Here is a 22,847-nt window from a genome sequence, read left to right on the forward strand (position 1 = left end):
AATTAACTTAAATTTCTTTATTTTTGCATAAAGGCAATGTCTCATCCTATTATAGGCTGGGCACTCTGTAATGATGTGCTCTATTGTTTCAAGTTGTCTTAGTCTTAGTCCACACTTGGTGCAATACGGAGATTCCCTCTTCTTCATTTGAAATAGTCTTGTAGCATTATAGATGACCGAATCTTAGTTTGCATAAGGGGTGTAAAGAAATCGTTGTCTATGTCTTGATTAGAATCATATTCATGTGCGAGTGCAAGTCTCAGTCCAGTCCATGTTGATATTTTTTTCAATTCACATAAGACAGGTAAAGAAATTACAGTTTTAGCAATTACAAGACAATGATTATATTATTCTATGCTGATAGATATAATTTTTGATGACTGTAGAAAGTAATAAGATTCGCAATCGCATTACGTGTTGCCATAAAAATAGATAAAACACTCCCTTAGGCCTTACTCTTAATACTTTAATACTTTTCATTGAAATTGTGATCATACAAAGTAGGTATTTTAGATGAGTGTAAAATGAGTGGGGCGATCTTGTAGTCTTGTTAGCGACTAAGTCCAAAACGGCCCTTGGACACAGATGTTAATAGCCAATCGCAACTTAGGGACCTACAGTACTTTCTAATGGAATCCGAACCACCTTGTTGCCTTGTAATTAACAAATTGGTCTAATTATCAGGATAGTACAGCGGATAGTCATAAAACTCACTAGTGTGGACGCTATGTGCACACGGAATTATTGGAATAATATTGTCGTCGTACAACACACTCAGGTCCTGTTGTTATTCCTCGTTGTACACAATAATTATATCATCGCTTTGCTTCACCCATTCTCTTTCTGATATTCCATATTCATTGCTTCATTTTTTCAGCTCTTGTTTTCTTTAGTCAATGATGAACAATACAAGTCAAAGTCATGTAAATTATTGTAAACTGAAAAGTAGGGTTATGTTTATGTTTATATCTCAAAGTCAATGAAAAAACCGTAAGTATATTCAATAAATTATATCAGAAATTAAGTTTGTAAGAAACCTCTATATAATTTAACCCTGATCTGCCCTTCTCAAATAGGCTACCTCCAACATAGTCAACAATGCTCTAACTCCAACTATTTACAATAGTCTATAAAAACTTGCTGAGGTATGGTAGACTACTCAAAGAGTAGACCTAGCTTTATAAATGAGTTTTTCAAAATGTTCTGAAACATTGAATTCTATCAGTGACTAAACTTAAATTCAATCATGTCCCTCAGAAATAACCGCAGCTCAAACGCCAAACTTAAACTTTTACTTAGATGGAGGAACAGCCAACACTAGGTATCTTCTAATTTAAGCTTAAGCTAGGCCTACTTATACTTCTTACTGTTTTTGATGACACTGACGTTTTTCCGGCAAAAAGAAGCTATTTTGAAGCCTCAGGAGTCAGGAAGAACTATCAGAACTCTCAATAGTAAATATTCCGATTGAAATCTCTTTTGGTTCAGAACTCTAAAGATGAACACTTCAACAACCTCAGACCAACCCACTTTATGGTAATTTTATTTACATAATTTACTGTAGTAGGACTATACGGATTTTTCAATATTTTTCTTTCATATTAGAAACAGTGCATTCCAGTTACTCTAACAGTTTCTAGGGATTCTTATGGTATAGAGAATTTCATTGCAACTACTGGTAACTTAAATGTTGCTCGGCAAATTATTTCATTAATACCAAATACCTCATCAAAACATAGCGCAAACCGATGTCCGTGTGCGGTCGTATATCTGACCAAAATTATCATTTGGTTCTGTCACTCAAGTAAATCTATCTACAAACCTATGGATTTACATTGTTAAAATATCTTCTAGGTATTTTAACTGTTACTTATTGTAGACATAAATGATTTAAACATTCAGCTACCTAAAAGAAATGCAAAAAATTAGGCTACCTTAGAATTACAGAAGACATGCCAGCTGATGACAACATGTTTGCAAAGGAAGTTCAAAGAAAGGCCAGACTTTGTACTACCGGTATGCAATCATCTCACTGATGTAGACTCTTGCTTAAGTAGATTCTTGCTAAAGTTGACACTCATTAAAAGATCTGAAACAGTATCAAAGAATTCTTAAATGGTATACCAACTTGACCGAAACTTACTTCTAATTACCTATTTTAGACAGTGCAACCTGTTTTAAGTTGTAGAATTGGTTAGCATAGTTAGTCAATGATCAATAATTTCTTAAAACAGTAAAATGTGTGTAAAAAGCCAGTCTTTGTAGCTTCTTCCAAATCCTAAAGAGATAGTTATCTGTGTATTTTCACTGAATAGCAGTTAAAAAAATAATTAGGATATTTCACTTAAAACCTTATTCGCTGAAAATCTTTTCTATGGGTTTACTCTCCTTGAGCTCTAAAGTATGCAATTGTGGTTCAATTCAGACGCAAGTGTTAAGTGCGGATATTACACGTTTTGGACTTAGAAAGGTTTAGATCCTATCATAACAAATCTTCCCATAGCAATCAAACAACTTCCTTGTAAAATATAGCCTTTTTTTGTCTTCTTCACGATCTAATAATGTTCATGTAACGTGTTGTGGCTCCACTATATTTAGTGTAGTTTCTAGCATTAAGGTTCTACTCCCTATGACTGTTATTCCTTGAATAGATACTTACATAGTTAGTAGAATACAGCTCTTCCTCTCTGATGATGCGTTGATAACAGCCAGCTGGATGATGGGAAGATAGTAAGGAAACCAGGCCAGTGGGTTGGAAAAAGGTTTAAGGTATACTTTGGATAAAGGACAACTAAGATAGAGAGAGGAGGTCCAGACACAATTATCTACCTCCGCTCTCTACCACCAGGGCTCCCTCGGCCATGTTCAGTTGGAGGGCCTCCCATTTCTACCACAACATTACCGTACTATGGCAGGGCCGTAGCACAAGCTTAATGCGTATATTACTACTAAGTAGGTAAAAAAATAAATCCTGGTGTCAAAACTGTAAACAAAATTTTGAATTTTATCAAATGTCTATCGCAGTTTATGAGTTTTGAATTTTTTTATGGGCCAAAGCCCACTTATCCCTCCTTACCACCCCTGGCAAGAATCTTAGAAGTTTAATCATGCAAAACCATACTTAAGAGTTTATTTAAATTTACCATTTAATGTATTCATGCGCCTCCATCGATATGGGCGAGGAGCCTCCCCCATGAGACCCCACCAGGGTGACCATACGGACCGAGAGTTTGAGGAAGTTTGTGTAAATTCATGTTGAATCTGGAACTATACGGGAATTTTAAATTTGCACTAGGGAAACCCGTTTTAGTCTGCAGTCTCGTTAAAATTGTGATTGTCATCCGTGGTGTTGGCAAAATCGTTAACACCTCTCGAGGTCACGGCAAAATCAAGAACATCTTCCACAATAATGGCAAAATCAAGAACATCTGCTAATACTGGAATTCGGCTAAACTATCAACTTTTTTCATGGTAGGAGAAACATCTTTTTTAGTCATGGCAAAATAAAGAACATAATCTGCGATCTCGGCGAAACTGTAAACATCTTCCACCGTCACAGTATAATCGAGATAATTGTATGCGATCATTACAAAATCGAAAACATCTTCTGTCGTCATGGCGAAATTGAGAACTTCATACACGGACTTAGCAAAATCATTCACAACTCTGGAGGTTAAGAAAAAATCTTGGACATTATTTACGTGACATCATCGTCCCCTACGATCAGGGTAAAATCATTAATTTTCAAACGTGTATCTTCATAAACGCTTTCAGTGGTCACAGAAATTTACGCTCAGCTCAACTTGATCCAAGCTTGACTTGATAATCATTTTCAGTCCGTACAGACCTCTCGTGCAAACCGTTGGTCCGAGGGCCGACCAGATCCAAAAATATGGTGTACTCGCAGACCACTAGTATAAGATACACTCGGTGACTAGTAATCACGACTGGGAAAACCAGGTTTTCTATCAGGAAATCTGGAAAAGTTAGTGAATTTTGTTTAGGAGTTCTGCCCTGTTTTGGGTGAAGGGAGGAGTTTCTAATTTACTTAACAAGGTTGCCCCTTTAGACAACCCTTGATGTATAGTATAGTGGCCTTTCGTGATTAAAGTTCTGAGACTTTTACCAGGCTACTGAAAAATGAGTTAAGAATAACTTAAAACACAAAATCTATGTCTATCCTAAACTACCCCTTAACTAAAGTAGGCGCCTCAATTACACCTACTTATAGGAAACCAATATCAAATAATAGAAATGTATGTTAACTATGTTAGAGGAATAAATAAATGAAATTTGTATTAACATTTAGATTACACAACCCCTATTACCCCTATTTTGTGTGTATTTTGGCGGTTTTACTTCTTCAAACGTTCAAACTAAACCAACCCAAATGTTTGTGTACCTGAAATCGCGATTGTGCAACAAAATGGGTTACATTTGTAGGCTACCTCTTTTAACGGGACATGGAAATACACAGTACGTATTCTAGCTTAAAGACTTTCTAAATCATGTACATATTATTTCTACTTAATCATTATTAAAAGTTTTATTCGGGTGCTGTAAACCACTATTGATTTAACAAAATATGGACTCAGCTCATATGGGCAATGTGCTCTTCTGCACTTGTATTATTTTGTATTGTATTACACAACCGAATATGTTTCCAATGATTGAAAACATGTATGACAATAATCTCATGAACTTATGATGATCTGTCTTGAATAATATGATAAATTATAAGCAAAATTTGTCAAAAAGGCAGACATCAAACCCGCACAATAGATATGGATATATGATAAATTTCAAAAAGAAATAATTTTAAGAGTTAGTGTGATATAAAGGTTTTCCACTGATTTCGTAATGGTACGTTTTATTGCAAAACATGACATGATGCAGAAGAAAATAAATTTTAAAATCAGAAAATAACATTGCAAATACTGTACTTCTTTTTGACTAATTCAGTAACTCCCTATTAATGTGTGATGTTTAAAATACAATTTAAATATTAACAGCTGTTTCATTAAAATGTAGTGAAAAATTATGCATATGGCCATAATGTAAACAAGAGGGAATTAATTTACTTTTTCTTTTGATGGCTCATCTACAGACCAAGACCTTTCTTTGGGCATCCCTACCAAGCTTCTAAGCCCAGTAGTTTTCTCAAATTATTGGAGACAATGTTTCCAATTAAATAAATAGATTCCTTCATATTAACCTCATAGGAGAAAAACCAACTTTGATGGAATAAAAAATTTAACAAGACAAAATTTTAAAGCTGGCATAGTTTAAAATAATGATGTTTGAATATGAATATGGATATGACTATTTTCATCGACTGGGTAAATCCCGAGTAGGTAAATTTAATAACAGTTGACAGTAAAAGCAAAGTTAGAGAGATGAGAGATATAATTAAGATTTATTACTTTTTAAATAAATGTGTTTGCATTAATACTATAGTTAAAACATCCGTGAGGGCCACATACAGGTTCTTAATCATGTACACTGCACTGCTACACAGCCCCTGCTCAGATGAAGAGTAGGGAGACAGGGAGGCTGGTTGCGATGGACAAGCCACCGGGCGATGGGATCGCCAACCCCTACGCCATAAACATCTGGTCTTAGTCAGATGAAAATACACTATAATGTTGAGTTAAGTTTATTTTTAAAAATTATATTTACAATTTCTGCAAACTCTCAAGTTGTTTTACCAGAGAGGATAGTAAAAATAATTTATAATTATGTAAATGGGTTATAAGTTGCAAATAATTAATTAATATTTGTAAGGGAAAGTTTAAACTTTCAATCGCTGTAGCTTTCATATTGAATGTTTGATTTTAATTGATTTACTTTTGATTCAAGAGCCACTGGCAGTCAATCCTACCACTGTTTCAAAAAACAAAAATTGTATTTACTCAAGGCTGTATTTGAGCTTGTTTATATATTTGCATGTAACATAATTATGTTCTTTTTCTATACACAAGATGTTGATTAGCATCCAGATATTCTTATGGAATTACAGTAGTTTTTTGAGAAGATGTGATACTGCTTAGATGGAGCATATTATCCTAATGTCCATAAATAAATAAAAAATTGTTATCATCTGAAAGATGAATAGAATAAACAGTTGGCTTCTCAAATTGTTTACAAACAAGCTTTAGGCTACTATTCTGTAAACTTGAATAATGCAACTATTTGTTTTTGATTGGGTTTATTTCGTTTAAGAATGTAATATTTTATAGTAATTCATTAGACACATTTGAACTGAATTCCAGCAACAACGAAGCAAGAAAACAGCCATCTGACACCCGCTCATAAATCACAAGGTTCTTTCATAACACCATCTCTGCTAAAGCGGCGAGAACAGGTTTCGCATTTTCTTACAAGTTACTTGCGAATAAATTTGATCTTTAAAATCAACCCTCAACTCGATTGGCCACTGTTTTGTCTGCAAATGTAGGGTAATTTATTACCTACTCTGGAAGTAGTTTTGGGGGTATTCTAAGTAATTTAATTAACAATTGTAACTACAGTATCATCAATTTATCACTGCAATGAATAATAATAAAACAGCAGATATATTTGCAAAACAAACTGACCCTAAACGAACGGTAAATGACTTTTTTCTACCTAGCTACGAGTAGTAGCTGGCTTGTTTAACCCAATGGGAGTGGGAAGATTAAGGAAAACTCACCAAGTGGATTTACAATTTATTAATTTAACTAAAATAAATACATTTTGTTTAATGAAAACAATTTGAAACAATGTAAAACTGAATAAAAGTAAAATTTAGACATAAATAATTTACAATAAAGTTCAGGAGTAAGGAAAAAGTAAGAGAGTCGCGACACGGACCTACCCCTAGGTTGGTTTAAATATCTTAAATTGTTAATAAACCTATTTCTTTAATCAGCTTTAGTCAGCTTGGGTTTCTTGCTGCCGTAGTTTCAAGTCACCGCATTCTGCGGAGTTAGCACAATTTATAATACAGTATAGCCAGCCAGGCCATGACGTCTTGTTAGGATTGTAAATAAATAAATAAACTAAAGAAATAAATTAATAAATTGTGTAGAATTATGATGGTTAGAACTAGAGCTCGCCCTGTGGTCAAAAACTCAACCAAAAGTATGTATTGTTGCAAACTTCGGTATTTTCACCCCACGCTGAAAACAAAATCTATAATTGGAATTTCTTCAATTTTTTTTTATTTTCTGAATATATTTTGTTGTTATTTAATCACCAAAATGGCAACCCATAAGGCCCATGTAAGTTTTTTTTAAAAGTTTAAATTAATTTTTGTCCTTATTTTTGAGCCTTTTTTAATTTATAAAAGTATTCTGCACATCTACAGGCAAATATCTTTCTAACAGATTATCCCTGTGATGCAGAGGAGCTGAGAAAAAAGGGTTTCAAAAACACGCTTGTCTATTAATATACAGAATTGGCCCCATGTTAAATCTCAAAGAAAAAGAAATTTCCATTTTCAATCCAATTTACATAAATATTCTCAAAATACAAATAAAACCTGCACATTTAGGACCGATAATCTTTATTTTTGTACAACTAACGTGTAAATAGGTCCAATAGTATGGTCAGGGTGGCTGTCGTAAGCTTAGAAATTTGGCCCCATCATGTCAAATCTCCATAAAAAGTTTAGTTTCCATTTTAGACCCAAAATTAACATGAATATTTTAAAAATACAAATAAAATCTGCATAGGACCGACAACCTGTCTTTTGGTACACCCCCAAGTAATTCGGTCCAGTAGTATGGTCAGGCTAGCTGTCATAATATTTGCCATCGTTTTTTAATATACAAGTTTAGGTTGGAAGGTTTTAAAAATCAATTGGATACTTATAGGAAGTTAATTAAAATATAATACCTCTGGACATGGTTAGTATATGATGTCCGCCCCTGGCAGATTAAAATTCTGCCCTCTTTCAAAATATCTGACCCCTTTCAAATTTTGAACTTACATCACTTACTCTTTCCTTTGAATACCACAAAAAATAAACCTACATGAACAATTTTCTTAACATGTCGATTCTACAAGACTACAATTAACACATTAAGATTTACTGACTTTAGAAACTTTACTTTTTTCCAAACTAAATTAATAGCAGCATCAAGTAGAATGAAATGTTAACAGAACAATATACTAAGAGAAAAGAAACTTATAACTACATGGTGTACATGATTGTTGACTCTGCATTACTACTCCGTCCACAATATTTAAGGGGTTTGAGGGGAAGCTCCCCCACCAATTTTTTGTATTTAATGTATGTTGCTTAATCAGCTGTTGAGCTATTATTTCAAAGGTAAGGGTCAAGTGGAGGGGATTCTTCCCCTAAAACCACCTAAATATAGTGAATGAATAACAAAAATAACTACAGTACACAGAACAGAAAATTAGCTAACAAAAACCAAAAAACTTACATATACCCCAAATCCAGATTGGAATTGAATTACATTCCACAAGGACCTGCAGACTTGCCAGTAAATCGCTTAGAAATTGTGAGGAATAAATACCATGTGCCGCAGCAAACCTGCAGACTAAGAAAATTTGTTTTTGCCTGATTTGCGTTTAACAAAAAATTGTCACATTTACCTTTGTTGTTGTTGCCTGACCTCTTGCAGGTAAGATGTTTGTGTCACCAAATGGATTTCTCCACCTTATGCGGCGTCTTCAGGGGTCTTCTTGAATTTATCTCCTTATTACACTACACTAATGTCTAAATTTACAAAAATATTGTTACATAAACGGTCACTAGTATAGCGGTAGGGTTGATCGGACAACGTGTCAATGAGTAAGTGGCGTAGTCATGGCAGTAGGTCTTTCTTCCTCTGTTTCAATTCTTGGACTAGGATTGTCAGCATTAGACCATTCGAGGTTTGACACGATAACCAACCAAATGGAAAAGGAAACAACCAGACGTACATGACCCAACCAAAAGATACGTATGTATCCACCAACTATATAGACAAATCAGCCTAGAAATTCCAAAAGAGTTGGACACACCTACCTATAAAGTGAAAACCAACCTCATCCCAAATCACAAAATTCCTTATATAAAAGACAGGCTAATTAAAGATGGGAGAGTCACAAAAATATTTCCTATAACCACCATCTAACAACCAATACCATAGGTTACACCAACAGAACAGTTTATCAACGATTTAAAGAGCATGACACAAGTCATCATAACAGCTCTAGAATTCTACAATTCCCGATTCCCTCACAATTCAGAACAAAACCGACTCAAAAACCCATAGCAAAAGTACAAGAAAGTTACAAAATATAAATGGATCGAACACCCTCCTAAACAAACAAGAAGATTACACCGTCCTACAATTTTCAAATTACGACAGCGACATTGAAACAAGCAAATCTGGAAACACAGCACCTAACCATCAGCAACAACAGAGATCAAAGCACCGACCATAAACCAGGAGAGTCAAATTAACCTCAACCGTTGATCGGCCCTAATGCCGACATCCCTAAGTCTAGAAATGAAACGGAGGAAGAAAGACCATCCACCATACTTCTGCCACATGTACATCGTCACTGTCCGATCGACCCGACCGCAATACTAGTGACCATGTGTGTAAATATTATTGTAAATATAAATTAGTGTATTAATAAGATGAATTCAAGAAAACACCTGAAGATGAAACACAAGGTGGAGAAATTCATGGGGTGATACAAATCTCCTACCAAGAAGAACTTAGGCAACTACAACAAAGGTAGATCTAATAGTTATAATGCAAGTTCTTGAATCTGGGATGGCAAAAGATATTTAAAACACTGTCATATACCTTGTAAAATGTATTTCCTATTTAAAACATTAGGTTCAGTGAGTGCTTAGGTTTGCTGCTACAGGACAGTTAAGTGTGTTTTAGTGAAATACTAAAAGGCGAGTATGAAATAAATCAATTTGCCATGTTTGATTAAAAATATTTATAAAAAAGAAAACTGCTTAAGATTATTTATTCTCTATAAAATAACATGGAAATTTCGGATTTACCGTTTTTCTTTGGAACAATCTACTAAGTAATTTGGGTTTGTAAGCTTCACAAATTGTTTGAAAAAAAATTTGAACATTTTATATTTTATAAATGAAAAGAAAACCCATTTTTTACCGCATAAACTCCCTCCCTAAAACTCCATCCCCATGGCCCAAGCATGCTGGTTCCCAAACTCATTATTTGAATAAGCGTAAAGTTTACTAAATGTTTATACCAAATATAATCAAAATTGGGTTATTGTTACGCAAGTTAACGGTTATCGTCCTAATGGAATGAATGCATTTCAACGGATGGTGTTTTTGTTCTCTGGGGACATCTAAACGAATAAGTTAATTCGTCCCAGGTCCGGGTATTATAAGACCTACGGTAATAGCTTATCCCCTATATTGGAAAACGGAAATTGAATAACAGTCGGAAAAGATATACTTAATAGGTGCGTTCGAGCGCATCAGTTTATATTTCAAAAGCTATTTGTTTGCTCTGTGAAGAACACACACACCGCAGGAGCTTTCACCGGACTCCTGTGCATGGCTAGTCTACTAAGTCCTTTTTGTATCGACTTATATACCTTTAAACAGTCATGCATAAATACACCACAATACAAAAAACTAGAGTACTGTATTGTACATTGTAAATATATGTTCTACATAATAATATGTTCTACTAAAAAATGCATTTAAAAAATCTTTTTTTAAATAATTTTATTCATACTATAACAAAGCAAACCGATGTAATATTTAAGTGACCATTACTCCTTACACTACTTGTGTAACAACTTACACAAAATAAAAATAAAATAATGAAAAAAACTGTAAATTTGTTAGGAGTGCTCCGGCTCAGTAGCCAGGGTTAGAGAGCCGGCTATTCTCTAAACAAGGCCAATCTAGGATTACGCCAGTAATCTCCCTAAACATTTTACATATTGTTTATATTTTACCTCTCAGAGCTCTAACTGGGAATAGAGGAGACTACGATCCAGTCTTGTTATTTTGGGTGGGTTAGGAAAGGGTATTGGGAGTTAGTGAGGTACAGCGCTGTATAGACCTTTTCGTCGCTCCTACATTCCAGCCATACATCTGGGAATTTTTCTGATTCTATTTAATAAAGTCTAGCACCAAAATATTTTTACAAACAAAAAACGGAGCACTCCGTGCAAACGATGTTAGAGTATAGCATATTTTTTTACCCTTACATAAATGGACAACACAGTACCAAACAATAATCACATCACTATAGTCCGTTTACAAAATGCAGGTGGTTGAAGGGGAAGTTTTTCTGGGTTTCCCCAACACTTTTCTCTTAATGTATGTAACAGCTGATTAAGCGGTTGAGCTTATTGACATCTGTCCAGCTATTGTTTCTGTTGTAATAATAATAACAATAATCATCCTGCTTTACGATCTAGTCATCCTAATGAAGAAATTGGAACAAAGTTTGGAAGACTAGTAAAACCTGTAAAAAGATATGAGTGAAACTGAAAAGGGGGAGATGTTGTAATAATAAGCAGATGTTAGGATTAACATCTGTTTGTTTGCTTGTTTACTTTTCTATGTATTTAACAGATTGGAAGAATAGCTTGTACAAGGTATGAAACTGACTGGCATTTTGTGAATGGAATTTGAACTGGACTCTATCTATAGCTGCAGACAAGCCTACTGAGGTGTTTGAAGCTTTGTATAAAATGTATTTTGTTTATAATCTTTTGTTGCATGAATAAATAAATAAATAAATAATAAATACACTTTTACACTTCTAATGTTTGTTCATTGTAATTTTATCTCAGTTAAAAATATACTTTTTCATCAAGTCTAATGAATTTTCAATAGGTAATTAAATGTAAAGAACCCCCTATAACCACCAAAATTTTGTAAACAGAGTTTAATACAAAAAAAGATTAGAAATAAACAGAGCATTTTCCAATACTTTGCTTTCCAAAGTCGTTCAGAGTGGCGAGTCGGTCTGTACAGCCTGTGGTGACGGCGACACAGAGCAGGTCCAAGTTGGCAACTAGTACTCTCCCTCCATCTTAACAGAAGAAAGATAACAATCATCACTAGTATCAGGGACACACTACCTGATACCATTGACTATATACACCTTATAGTATATATATGTAGGTATATATAGTCAATGCTGATACTTAGAATACTGATGAGTCGCTCATAATACATATGTCGCATATCTAACCACCGCAACTCTGATAGTAGGACCTGGGACCTAATTAATTGTATATGGTCTCTTTCAATGAGTATTCTTTTAATTTTTATGGTATAGCCTCTAGATAAAAGAATATTACAATAAAAGGTTTAAATTACCTGTATCCGTCAAGTGATCCTGGTTTGTAGTTAATTGACTACAGCCGTTTTGTGTTGTAAAAACACATTTTCAGGTCAAATGTAGATTGATTTATTCCATGGAATGGTCGTCATAAGTTTTAAGGTTCACAAAAATAACACATACACGTACACGAAACATTAAACATAAATTGGCCAAAACAAAAAATACGAAAAACGCGTAATATACATCGGACACGTATGGCGCCAGTAGAAAGTAGGTCATAGGAGTTTTTGTATTTTTAGTTTTGGATAATTTATGTTTAATGTTTTGTATACGTGTATGTGTTATTTCTGTGAACTTTAAAACTTATGAAGACCATGGAATAGATCAATATACCTTTGACCTGATGATATGTTTTTACAACACGAAACGGCTGTAGTCAATTAACACAAACCCGGATCACTTGACGGATACGGGTAATTTAAACCTTTTATTGTAATATTCTTTTACATTCAGGCCCCCTTTAATTCTAGGCCACAGCCATTGAAGTGGCAACGTCGCAAGTAGGGTTCAAATGTAACAGCGGTTTTGTTTCGACGCAACTGGTATTTGTGTATTTTTTTAAAACACAAAAGGTTGGTAACTGTGGCTACTAAAATGTTGACTCCACTCTAAATGCACTGTTAGAAATATATTTTAAATTCTACCTGTAACAAGAAGATTGTTCTTGAACCTCATACAGGAAAGAGATCAGCTCAATATGGTAAGAACCAAAAAAATCTTAAGACACCTTTTAAAGTGTCTATGTATTTAACAACTATTTATTTCTTTGTTTCAGATAGTTAATCAAGTGTATGAGTTACCTTATGAGACGAAAGTGTTCAAGAAGCCTGACGTGGGGCAGAATACAGCTGCGTTAAATCCCATGCTACACTTTTGGTAAGATTGGCAGACACCAGCACACCACGGTGATATGCCTGCAACAAGGCACATCAAGGTGTTAAAAGATTAGAGGATTAACACAATTACAATTAATTATATACGTTTCTTGTGAAATCAACCAAATCTAGAATATCTATCGTTTGATCTTTTATTTTTATTATTTTATTTTACCTTCCAACGGTCAAGAACCAATTTACAATATGTTGTAGATGACTTAATCTAACTCAAAGATATAGATACAAAAATCTTATTTAATTGTTAGTTTATTTTTCCAATTTATACATCGGTTTATTTACGTACAATTGCATGTTTACTGTTTTTTACTGTATTTTTAACGTATGTGTGACACATTTAAATCGGGTAAATGACCAGTTGCTCGGTAGCTGTGGACGAGTGAGTGTGTGTTGCGCAATATATTAACAGTGGTTCTGTATTAAAAATAGTAAAACAATGAATCTGTTAAGTGTTGTTGCAATGAGGCACAGAATTAGGCAGCGTAGGATTGAGCAGAAGTACTGGATTCACCCAATTAATCAAATTATTAATTGAGTAAAAAACCGACTTTTTTTTCTTTACCCTCCAATTGTTCAAAATCCTCTCTCAGAGCAGAGCTAACTAGTTTCCTTGCTTCTTTCGTTTAATTTCTGTCCTAATAATAGTTTAAAGTTTTATCCCACAGTACTGGGTTTGCTTCTACTAATTAAATCAAATCATCATTGTCGATTATCATTTCAGTTGCTATTTTTGATCTACCCGATAATTCATTTTATGCCATTTCCACTCACAACTGTCACTATTCACTCCAAAAAACAAACGCAGTATGCAAAGTGCACAGAGAGAAGGTGCAACCAGAACTAGGACTATTGGGGAGAACGCACGAAATCCGACAAAAAAATTGTGGTGTGGGTGAACGCCCATTTAATCATGTACGCCATTGCGAGCACAACAGTCAGGCGACAGTTGTGGATCACAGATTCAGTGGACAAATGCACAACGACAGAATGATGTAGTTGTTAGACTGTAGTACAGTGGGCAAGCGCTCATAAGATCCATTGGTTTACTAATTGGAATGTGCAGGGCCGATATAAGGTGCGAGGCAATTAGCTTTTTTGGGGGGCGACAAAAAATTGTAAATAAAAAAAAAATAGTGATTGTATTTGCATGCGATTGTGGTAATCTTCTGATAATCCTCGCAGCCGTGTAGGCAAAATTCTGACCATTTTCCACGGCCGTGTAGACATAATTATCATCTTCCATTATCGTGGCAATATATGAAAAAATCCCACCGTCTTGGGGAGATTATCATTGTCTACCAAGTATGAGGCAAAATTCTGATCTTTTCCCGCAGTTGTGTCGACATTACTATCGTCTTACGCGATAGCCGGGGAGGTCAAATTCTGATCACCCCTCGCGGCTGTGTGGAAATCATTATATCGTCACCCCCGGTTGTATATGGACACATGTGTAGACATAGTAATTGCCTCTCGCGATTGCGGCAAAATGGTAATTATCTCCCACGGTCATATGGAGACCATCATTGTCTTCAGCAAATGAGGCAAAATTCTTATCTTTTTCCCGCGACCATGTGGACATCAAAGTCTCTCTCAATCGCGGAGAAACGGATTAAATCAGTGCAATTATTTTATCAACAAATAAAAAAATAGATGGGCCCCCTCCTAGGCCAAGGTCCCCGCAACTGCTGTGTTCACTGCTAGGGAAATACAGCCCTGAGTATTTATGTAGTTTGTAATTTTGCTTTACCACTGACAAGATTCTTCTTGAGCCTCATATGGGAAACAGATCAGCTCAATATAGCAAGAACATTAAAAAAATTAAGAGACCTTTTAAAGTGGCTATGTATTTAACAACTATTAATTTCTTTGTTTTAAATAGTAAATCATTTGTTAGATAGTCACCTTAAGGGACGAAACTGTTCAAGGAGCCTGACGTGGGGCAGAATATACAGCAGCGTTAAATCCCATGCTACACTTTTGGTACGATTGGCAGACACCAGCACACCACGGTGATATACCTGCAACAAGGCACATCAAGGGGTTAAAAGATTAAAGGATTAACACAATTACAATTAAATATATATGTTTCTTGTAAAGTCAAGCAAGTCTAGAATTTAATTTATCATATCTTCGATATATATATAGAATTTACTGATTATTTTGGAAAAACGCCAGTACTCAGTTAGGTAATTTAAATATATCATGAGATCTATTTTATTTGTTACTTTATTTTTCAGTAACATACTGGGTGTTGTGTTGCATGTTTACTGTTTAGTAATGCTGATCTGTAAATCCATTGTGTATCTTCATACACTAAAAGAATAAACTGTGGTTTACGATCTGCGGTTACCATAGGTTATGGCACACTCCACTGGGAGCGCTGTGTAGTTACGGAGCATGTACGTCGTAACGTAAATCCATTGAGTATCGTATTCTTATCAATTTAAACATTTAGTTATTAGATATGTAAAAAGCTACCTGCAAATGATAAAAAAGACAGCTGATATTAACAGCTTCTCGAAGCGGGAAGTTCATACTTGGAAGTAGTTGAATTACTTGCTGTGAGATTTTCTCAGGAAAGTTCTCCCGCTACAATCGGAGAGATCTGAAACAGGATCAACGAACTATTAAAAGTAATCCTATCTGGAACAAAACTTACTTCTATTTACCTGAGTCTCTTCATTTACTTGCATTTGACTTCCAAATCCTAAAGGGACAGTTTAATAGTTGGCAGTTATTTTTTAGATTAGTAATTTTAAATATGGAATAGCTTGACCTAAAATGTTATTTGCCGACATATTATATTTTCCATTGTAGTAAACTGTCTTGGATACTTTTCTTACTTACTTACTTTACTTACTTTTTTTTTGGTAAATTTCTGCTATCTACTTAGACTTAGGTTGTATTACCCTATTATTGTTTCTGTTTGTAGAGTAGATAAGATACTTACTTAGGTAGTTGAATACAGCTCTGACAATGCCTTTATGGAAGCTAGCAGGATGAAGAGAAGAAAGTAAGGAAATCACGACAGTGGGTTGGAATAAGGTTCAAGGGATACTTTGGATAAAGGACACCCGTGGTAGGGAGAGGAGGTCCAGACACAATTATTTTTATCTACCTCTTCTCTCTACACACAAGCGCTCCCTCGGCCATGTTCAGGTGGAGGGCCTCCTGTTTCTACCACATAATATTACCGTACTGTGGTAGAGCCGTAACACAAGCTTAAGGTGTGGATTACTAATCAAAACCTGTTTTCAAAACTCCAAACAAATTTTTGAATTTTGTCAAATATATCTTACGATATGATTTTTGAAATAATTTGAGGGCCGAAGCCCATTTATCCCTCCTTGCCACCCCTGGTAAGAATCTTAGAAGTTTAATCATGCAAAACCTTACATAGGAATCTATTTTATATCTATTTGTTGGTCAATTGATGTCCATCTGCTGAAGCCTAAGTAGATTGCTTTGCCTAAGTAGATAAGAGTTACATAATGGCTTTTCATGATTAAACTTCTTAAACTTTTACCAGGCTACTGAAAAATGACTTAATAAATAACTTAATACAAAATATATGTATATCCTACAATTATTCCCTAACTTAAAGAAGGTGTATTAATAACACCTAGTTAAATGAAAAAATATCTAATAATAAAAATATATGTTTAAAATAAAAATAAAATTGGAATTTACGTAAAACTACACAACTTACCACTTTTTTTTAATTTGTGATTTCCTTAATCTTCTTCTTCTTCTTCTTCTGGTTCTTTTAACTAATATTAACAATAAACTCAAACTATACAACTTTATGACTCATATCTGAAATCGCATCAAAACAACGTTCATCACTATGTCCGTGCAACAATATCAGATGATTTGAAACTGGACATTAAACTTTTACCAGGCTACTGAAAAATGACTTAATAAATAACTTAGGCCTATACAAAATAAACTTAAAGAAGGCGTATCAATAACACCTAGTTAAAGGAAAACAATATCTAATAATAAATACCCCCGCCGCAGCAAACCTGCAGACTAAGCAAATTTCCATTTGCCTGATTGGATTTACACTAAAATGTCTACTTAAAAATATAAAATTTTTTTCCTATTTAAATAGAATTAGTTTTACAAGTACTTAGGTTTGCTGCATCAGGGAAGGCAAAACTGATTTTTTTTTGTAAATTGTTAATAGATAGTAAGAAATTAAAAAAATTTCCAAATTTGATCAAAATATGTTTATAAACAAGCAAACTACAACAACTGTTTACTTCTTCTCCATAAGAATAACATGGGAAATTTAAATTGAAATTTTTTTGAATTTTCTCCCTAACCATTAGGCACATAATAACACTTCAATATACCATACTAAATTATTTGTTTGTTTAAGCTCTACAAAATGGTCTGGAAAGAAATTGCTAAATTTTATGTGTTTTGGGTCAAAAATGGGAAAAACCTCTTTTTACACAAAAAAAAAACCCCCGTAAACCCCCCTTCCCATAGTCCGATCATGCTGGTTCGCAAACTGGTTCAAGTTTATCCGCCTTATACCTTCAAACCAAATTTTATCAAAATTGGACAAAAATTACTCAAGTTATCGTGCGGATGGACACATATAGCCTATAATTATATATATCCATATATAGATATATAAAAATTTGAACGAATGGTGTTTTTGGCCTCTGAGGACATCAAAATGAAAAAGAAAATCGGTCCCGGTCTTACCATGAGACCTACGGTAATAGCTACTTCCCTATAGGGAAATTCGCTAAAATATATGTACAGTATGCTACATATTTTGGGAATCAATAAAATTTGAACTTTTGAATAACTACACAACTTACCAGTAACTTTTTATGTGTGATTTTCTTCCTCTTCTTCTTCTTCTTCTGGTTTTTTTTTAACTAATATTAACAATCAACACAAACCATCCATCTTTATAACTTATATCTGAAATCGCGTAAAGTGACGTTCATCACTATGTTCGTGCAACAATATCAGATTATTTAAAATTGGACATGGAAATAAATATAAGTACACACACACACACAAAACAAACAAATAATTAAGCGTCTTGAATTTGAAGATCTGCTCTCGAAGATGTCTCGTAGAGGATGGCCTGGCACTAACCTGTCATAGCTATAAAGCCTTTGTAGGCTACTGTAATAATATCTTAATTATCTTCCTAACTCTCTATCTGATAAAAAGAACCTGAAAATCCCTATTCTGTCCTAGGGCTTATGGCTATTCTATTCATGTGATGATATAGTAAAACTTGACCTAACACTATATACTTTAAAAAACCTAAAAAAATCCAATCTATTCTAAAACCCTATGGCTAACCTATTCATGAAAAAATATAGTAAAATTTCACCTAACACTATTTAATAAATAAACCTGAAAATCCCTAATCTGTTCTAAAAGCTTATGGCTAATTAATTCATGAGAAGATAAAGTAAAATTTCACCTAACACTGTATAGTAAAAAAAGTGAAAATCCCTGATCTAATTAAAATTATAAATAAAATGAATTTAGTTATCTGTGATAACTCTAACCATCCCTAACCTCTTTGTAATAACCTAAAACTAAACGACGGGGATTTCTTCAGCGAAGCGAAGACTCAATCCGATGAATGATGGCAGAACACATAATGCACACAAAAGGAATGTTGCTACCTTTGGTACGACAGCAAAACCTGCAAATAGCGAAGTCCACGTGAGCATTTTTTGTGAGTTCAAGTCCGGCTTAAAGTTGTAATTCATTCTATGACGATCTTCTCCCCAAAGTTGACACCCAATTCAGTTGGAAAGATCTAAAACAGTGTCAAAGAATTGTTCAAATGAATCCTAACTAGACAGCCACTTATTTTAAATTACCTGTGTTTAATGATTCTAAACTTTTTGGTGGTCCCACAGTTATGGTCTGATTAGGCTTGTTATAGTATTAAAAACACTAGCTTGAGTGGCAATTAATTTTAATTATCTGTGTTTAATTTTGATGTATCCCACCTTTAGAGCCACTTTTGTAGTATTCAAAAACATAGTGAAAGAGAATTGACGCTTCCACCTTGTTCCATGATTAGGTTTGTTTGGCGTCAGTTTTCAGCATCAGCTATTAATGTCCCTTGCCAATTCATGGAGGAGGGTTTGATTCTAGCATATCTCAACTAAATGTTCTATCCACATTGTTGAACAGGTTACAGTCTTTTTGAAGTATGGCACTTTGCTCCACCACTGACAAGAGCGTCATTGAACCAAATATGCTAAACAGTTCAACTAAAAATGTTTACTCAACCAAAGTTGAGAAAATAATAATAAAGAATGTTGTCTGTTGTCTATCAGCTCAATAAGGCTAGAACCTGTCCATCAAATGATGACTTAATATCGGGTAGCTCATGAAACTTTTTATAGTGTTAATGTATGAAACAACTGTTGACCCATTTGTTTCTCTTAGGATATCAAACATAGGATATTCACCTGCGATTTAAGTGTTGGAGGAGGTTGACGTAGTGTAGGCTACAGTTCCGTTATTTCCCTTGATAAACTTTTGCTATGGTTGACAGACACCACAATGATATGCCTGCAACAAAGTACGTCAGGAGGTTAAATGATTATTACACTTGTCTATAAATATTTCTTGTAAAATAAACCTAGTTTAGAATTTTAATAACCATATATTCATTCACCATATTGATTCTTCTGATTTTTCTGGGCCAACACAAGTGAACTGTCAGGTAATTTTAATTGCTAGTTTTCAATACCACATAATGTGTTGATTTATTGTTTATATACTATAGAACATTTTCTAAAACTATAGACAAAGATCTAAAACAGTATAAAATAATTGGTAAAAGTTATCTCAAATTGACAGGCACTTGCTTTCAATCGCCTGTGTGGAACGATGCAATCTGTTTTATATTGTTGGCAGTTAAATGTGTGGTGTGTTTATAGTGAATAGTGAATAAAAATGCTGAATTTGGTTTTTACCTAAAAACTTATTCATTGACATATAAAAGTACTACCGTGGAGGTAGTAATTCTTCTTTCACAACATTTTGAATACTATGACAAGCCTTATTGTCTTAAAGCTTTGATTTCTATTCAGAATAAAGAATGTATTCTTCTATTGAGAAGAAAGACATTTTTATTTATTTACGTAAAGTTGATTAAATCAAGTCTTTGAACATTATACGGGAAACAGATCAGCTCAACGGAGCAAGAACCTATCTACAAAATAAGCAAATGACCTTAATATTAAGTAGCTTAAGAAACCTTTTACAGTGTCAATGTACGTAACAGCTGTTGATTTGTTTGTTTCTTTTAGGATATAAAACGTTGGCTACTCACCTAGCACCAAAGTGCTGAAGGAGATGGACGTAGTGAAGGCTACAGTTGCGTTGATTGACAGACACCACAGTGATATGCCTGCAACAATGCACGTCCAGAGGTTAGACAAACAGCACACTTGCTTTTATACTACAATATTGATTATTCGTTTCTGTTTATGACTGATTTGTAATCTAAAAATAATTTTAAATATCATTATACCTCTGCCGTAGCAAACCTGTAGACTAAGCCAATTTCCATTTACCTATCTAGATTCGCACTAAAATATTAACTTAAAATTACCAGATTTATTACCTTTCAAATAACCTTAATATTAATGAACACTTAGCTTTGCTGCTACAGAGGTGTGTTTTTAATTGAATCGTTGATAGCTAATTAGTATGAAATACAAAGATTTGTCAAATTGTATTACAATATATCCATAAACAAGCAAACTACAGCAGTTTACTTTATTCCCCATAACAATGAGCATAGAAATGTTAAATTTACAATTTTTTTACTTTCTCCATAACGGTAAGGCGTAAAACAACGCTTAATGCTCTGTTTTTAAGCTCTATAAAAGGATTTAGAAATAAATTGCTAAATTGTATATTTTTAGGGTAAAAAATGGGAATAACCTATCTTAATCCCATAAAACGACCTATATATTCCTGTTCCCATTGTCAAATCATACTGGTTTGCAACCTCGTTTGAATAAACATGTTTACACGATACGTTTAATAGTTTGGACCTAGTTTTAGAAGTATCCGATCATTTTTGCATAAGTTATTGCACTAATGGACATGTATATGAATATGTATAGATAAATTTGAACAGATGGTGTTTTTGGCCTCTGGGGACCTAAAAACAAAAGGTAAATCAGCCCCTGGTCGAGGTCTTACCACGACACTTAGGGTAAGGTTATAGCTCATTTTCTATAATGGAATATTCTTCAAAATCAAACAAAATTACCTTAGCATTTATCAGAGGAGGCAGAGCTCACATCGCCTTTGTATAGGAAGTTCTAAGATGTCAGGAAACAGATTCTACGAATTCCCCTGATCATACTAGTCGCTCACAACAATTGTAAAATCTAAAACAGAGTCTTAAAAGACAGTTTATAGAAGAGGGCAAGAGGTATATCAACTGAAAAAGAACCTACAAGTAATTATTTTGTTCCTGTACTTTGTATGTTTTGTACTTTGTATTCATGCCTAGTTTTGTTGATAAATATTTGGTCTACATTTAACTTGTGTTTGCTGTAAACTACTCTCCTGAAACATTTGGCTCAGAAGAGTTATGAATGAACAACAAGAGGTGTACGATACCTTCTCAACTCTGAAATGATCAGACTTTAGAGTCTGCAATAAATTTAGTGCTTGAAATCAGCCGGATTACAGGTCATCGGTTCCCCTCGTAACAAATCCACAAGCGTTAACGTTTTATAGGACAGGACCCAGAAAAATTGGATACTTTAAATATTCCATGGGTTGAAATCGTAAATTTCTGCTATCTACTTACACTAAGTTTGTATTATTTTTTCTGTTTGTAGAGTAGATAAGATACTTACTTAGGTAGTCGAATACAGCTCTGACGATGCCTTTATGGAAGCTAGGAGGATCAAGAGAAGAAAGTAAGGAAATCATGTCAGTGGGTTGGAATAAGGTTCACGGGATACTTTGGATAAAGGACACCCGTGGTAGGGAGAGGAGGTCCAGACACAATTATTTTGATCTACCTCTTCTCTCTACCCACAAGCGCCTCCTCGGCCATGTTCAGTTGGAGGGCCTCCTGTTTCTACCACAATATTACCGAACTGTGGTAGGGCCGTAACACAAGCTTAAGGAGTGTATTACTAATCAAAAACTGTTTTCAAAACTCCAAAATAATTTTTAATTTTATGAAATATATCGCACGATATGAGTTTTGAAATAATTTGAGGGTCGAAGCCCATTTATCCCTCCTTGCCACCCCTGGTAAGAATCTTAGAAGTTTAATCATGCAAAACATCCCATAGGAATCTATTTTATATATATTTTTTGGTCAATTGATGTCCCCATCTGCTGATGGCGTAAATGATTCCCTATTTACTGGCTTTGCCTAAGTAGATAAGAGTTATATAATAGCTTTTCATGGTTAAACTTCTTAAAATTTTACCAGGCTACTGAAAAATTACTTAATAAATAACTTAATACAAAATATATGTATATCCTACAATTATTCCTTAACTTAAAGAAGGCGTATTAATTACACCTAGTTAAAGAAAAACAATAT

The 22,847-nt window shown here is 34.2% G+C and overlaps 1 long non-coding RNA gene across 2 annotated transcripts in view; it reads left to right on the top strand.

Annotated features, from left to right (window-relative positions):
• Positions 1-916: 916 nt before the first annotated feature.
• The window catches only part of LOC128993511 (uncharacterized), a 41,824-nt gene continuing 19,893 nt past the window's right edge, over positions 917-22,847 (top strand). For both annotated transcript variants that reach the window (XR_008490763.1, XR_008490762.1), the window contains exons 1-3: positions 917-990; positions 13,138-13,238; positions 20,572-20,694. This is a non-coding gene — a long non-coding RNA (uncharacterized LOC128993511). The remainder of the gene's footprint in view (positions 991-13,137; positions 13,239-20,571; positions 20,695-22,847) is intronic.

This window comes from Macrosteles quadrilineatus, unplaced genomic scaffold (genome assembly GCF_028750875.1).
Source record: "Macrosteles quadrilineatus isolate MER2022 unplaced genomic scaffold, UCM_ALF_1.0 Scaffold_4__1_contigs__length_99947679, whole genome shotgun sequence".
Classification (NCBI taxonomy): Eukaryota; Metazoa; Arthropoda; class Insecta; order Hemiptera; family Cicadellidae; genus Macrosteles; species Macrosteles quadrilineatus.